This window comes from Nicotiana sylvestris, chromosome 7 (genome assembly GCF_000393655.2).
Source record: "Nicotiana sylvestris chromosome 7, ASM39365v2, whole genome shotgun sequence".
In the NCBI taxonomy this organism is placed as follows: Eukaryota; Viridiplantae; Streptophyta; class Magnoliopsida; order Solanales; family Solanaceae; genus Nicotiana; species Nicotiana sylvestris.
Genome location: NC_091063.1, coordinates 42,472,309 through 42,476,710, shown reverse-complemented (window position 1 = coordinate 42,476,710; position 4,402 = coordinate 42,472,309). Strand labels below are relative to the sequence as shown.

General features: G+C 35.8%; 1 pseudogene; it reads left to right on the top strand.

Moving 5' to 3' along the window:
• The first annotated feature begins 322 nt into the window (after positions 1–322).
• LOC104230130 (cytochrome P450 CYP72A219-like) lies at positions 323–4,402 on the top strand (annotated as a pseudogene).

Below are 4,402 nucleotides of genomic sequence, written 5' to 3'. Positions count from 1 at the left end.
GATACGCATAGAGTTTTCGCACTATCGAAGAAATTTTGAAACGAGACTCTCTTCACCAGGTACGTCTTAGATCTGATCTATTGACATGTAAATAAATTTTAAACATAAAAAGATCTGCCTAGGATTGTTATTATTTTCCGCTGCGTGTTACGAACACCTATACGCAATCCTTCATATATGTCTATGCATCTTTGTCTTTCTTTCTTGTCTGTGAGGAAATATGAGAAGTTAATTGTGGTGGAAATCAAGAGACTTGTTGTCCTATTCAATGATTAAACTAAAGGGTCACATTTCACCACACCTCATGTGCCCGGCCTTTCAGCTATTTCTTTTGTGCATATGTATAAACTGGAGACCCCTCTTCACTTCTAAGGCAGTATCTATAATGGAAATGGCTTACTACTTAGTGTTATCCTTGTTTGCAGTTACATTATTAGTAATATATGCATGGAAGTTGTTGAAATGGGCATGGTTTAGGCCAAGGAAATTGGAGCAGTGCCTGAGACAACAAGGTCTTATAGGGAACTCTTACAAACTAATATTTGGAGATCTCAAAGAGTTGTCCAAAAGCATTGAAGAAGTAAAATCCAAACCATTGAATGTCACTGATGATGACATACCCCCAAGAATCCTCCCTTATTTCATTGAAGCAATCAAGAAATATGGTAAGTTTTCAAAACTTAAAAAGAATTAGGTTGTGTTTGGTATGTTGTCCTGGAAATGAGTAGTTTATCTCTATTTTCCCGTGTTTGGGTTGGTGAGTGAAACAAAATTTTCGAAAAATATTTTATGGTATTTGGTAGTTAGTAAAAATATTTTCTTGAATAATATATAGTTTAGACGAACGCTATGAGAAATGAAATCGGTTGGGGGTGGAGGGGTTGTGAGTGGGGGGTGGGATGATGGGGGTGAGTGGTTGGGTGGGGTGGTATGGTTGGTCAGTATTGGTGGGCAGTGGCGGATCTAGAGAGCAATATATGGGTTCCCGGGAACCAATAACTTTTGCATAGAACCTGTATTTTTTACTAAAAATTTATTAAATATCTATATATATCTAACTTTGAACCCAGTTATTATTGTCTATTAATTTTAGATTACGACATGAACCCATAAACTTCCGCTTCTATTGGTAGGGGGTGGGGAATTTGGGGGGGAGGGGGAATGAGTTTATGAGAAAAATATCTTCCAAAATAGTTAAGCCAACTAAACATAAAAAAAATTAGAATATTTTCCAAAAGATATGTTTTTTCACACCAACCACACCCTTAATATAAGAAAAAGTTGATGAGCAAGAATGTTGGACTTACAATTATACAATATATGTTAACAGGTAAAAACTGTTTTGTATGGCTTGGGCCGAATCCTTTGGTATTTGTAAGGGACCCTGAGGTAATAAAGGATGTGCTTACCAGACATGCTCTCTACCAAAAACCAAAATCTACTCCCCTGACAAGGTTGCTGGCACAAGGAATTGTAAGCTATGAAGAAGATAAATGGGCAAAGCATCGAAAAATCCTCAATCCTACTTTCCATATGGAGAAGATAAAGGTATTCAACCCCCCCCCCCCCCCAACCACCACCCCTTCCAACAAAAATGTGTAAGATATAATTTAAGTAAATAAAAGTGTGTCATTTGTGACCATTTAAACTGTTAGATTGAATTTGTCATGCAATTCGACATTGTACTACTCCCTCCGTTCCAGTTTATGTGAACCTATTTCCTTTTTGATCCTTTCCAAAAAGAGTAACCCTTTCTAAATTTAAAAACAATTTAGCTTGAATTTTTAATTCTACCCTTAGTGAGATGCTTTTATAACCACACAAATACTGTGGACCCCTTTTTGAATTGTTTAGGACCACAAATTTCAAAAGTCTTCATTTCTTATTAAACTCCGTGTCCAGTCAAACAGGTTCACATAAATTGAAACAGATGGAGTATCAGATAGGCAAAGGACTTGAATTCAAATCTTATCACCACCTAAAAAGCAAAAGATTTTCTCACGTGTTTAGCCTACAAGAATAAGGCTTACACGTGAGGGACACGTTGAAGTTATAATTTAAGTATCAACTGCTTAAACTTTTAAGTAAGATGGTTACACAATTCGAAAGAAAACCTCATCTCCAAGGAAGTTAAAAAATGGTTGAGACTTGTATGGATATCACAAATTCATGATATCTTGTTTCTGGTTTTTCTTTTTCCATTTTTTTTAGGATCGAAGTAAGAACTGCATACACACTACCCTTCCCAGAAATTCAACTAGGTTGTTGTAGTATTTTTTTTCCTCTAGTATATATATATATATATATATATAGGTTTTCAGGATAGAATTTTTATAATATTTCTACAAGATGCAGTTGGCTTGTAGTAATGAGTGGTACAAATGTGTAGCATATGCTTCCAGCATTTCATTTGAGCTGCAGTGAGATGGTGAGCCAATGGGAGGAGGCTGCATCGGTGAAAGGATCCTGCGAACTCGATATATGGCCTTACCTTCAAAGATTGAGTAGTGATGCGATTTCTCGGACAGCCTTTGAGAGTAACTATGAAGAAGGCCGAAAGATATTTGAGCTTCAAAAGGAACAAGCTGAGCATGTCATTGCAATTTCTCGCACCTTATATATTCCAGGATGGAGGTAATAGAACGTCTCTTTTTTCCCAAGTTTAAGTTCTATGTACTGACGGTCAGTAGTGGAGTAGCTATCCTTATGGAAAGGGTGTCAATTGGTCACAACTTTGCAATGATATGCATTGGATTATTTGATAATGATTACATGTTTTTGTTTGTTAAATTAATGTAGATTTATGCCAACTAAGAGAAATAGAAGGATGAAACAGATTGAGAAAGAAGTTCAACAATTAGGGGTATCATTGATAAAAGAGGGAAGGCAATGAAAGCAGGGGAGGCAAATGCTGATGACTTATTAGGCATATTGTTGGACTCCAACTTCAAAGAAATTGAACAACATGGTAACGAGGATTTTGGTATGAGTACACAAGAGGTCATTGAGGAGTGTAAATTGTTCTATTTTGCTGGGGAAGAGACCACCTCTGTGTTGCTTGTATGGACTATGTTTTTGTTGAGCAGGCATCCAGACTGGCAAGCTCGCGCTAGAGAAGAGGTTTTGCAAGTCTTTGGTGATGGCATGCTAGAATTTGATGGATTAAGTCGCTTAAAAATTGTAAGTTATTTAAATTTACCTTCTTTAATTTCAAAATCTCCACAATATATGGTGCTAGTTCTATTCAGGCAGATCTAAGATTTAAGCTTGATGAGTTCAACTTTTAAGTTTCTTAGCACTAAACATATTATACATTATGGGTCAGAATTTAATATTTGTTGAAATTTTAGTTATATATATATATATATATATATATTTTAGTTATATTATATCATTACTATACTAAAAGTGAGAAGACCCTAAGTCTAAAGTCGAATTACGTAAATGCCCTTCAAAAGCTAAATGACCATATTACTCTTTAAATCAATGAAAATGAATATGTTAGATGAAAATATTAGCTGCATTGAATTAGGATTCTTTCATCTACAATCAGTTATAACATGGGTTTAGTTGAACCCTTGGAACAAAAACTAGCTCAATCAGCCTCTAATACTATGTTCTTGATTTTTTATTACTATCCTAATTCAATAGTAAACTCCTTTTAACCATAGGTGACAATGATTTTGCACGAGTCGTTAAGGCTATATCCACCGGTTGGAGCTCTTGGTCGAAGGATTACAACAAAAACCAAGTTAGGGGAACTAAGTTTACCAGCCGGAGTGATGCTATCTTTGCCAATACTTTTAGTGCATCATGACAAGGAAATATGGGGAGAAGATGCAAAAGAATTCAAGCCAGACAGATTCAGTGAAGGCGTTTCAAAGGCAACAAAGGGCCAAATGGCGTTTTTCCCATTTGGTGCAGGACCTCGGATATGCATTGGGATAAACTTTGCAATGACAGAAGCGAAGATGGCTATGGCTATGATTCTGCAACGCTTCTCCTTTGAGCTATCTCCATCTTACACACATGCTCCACAGTCTGTAATAACTATGCAACCCCAATATGGTGCTCCTCTTATATTGCACAAATTGTAAGTGTTTAAGACTTACATGAATTGCCTTATCGGATGAATAGCTATGTCAAGCAAACATAAGTTGAGATATTTTGCAACTATGGTCTCTGCTTTGATTCGTTCACAGGCTAGATTATTCAATTCGCGGTTGTTTATGTGGAACAATGTTAAGAATTTTCTTAACAATAGTTACGGTGATCTGAGTAAAATTTCTGATTGTCACCAGCAACTTGCTCAGTACTTCTGTATTAATGTGAAACATTAGATTATTACTTGTATTATAAGTATAATGTACAAGAGTTAAGGAAACAAGAATTTGATATTGCA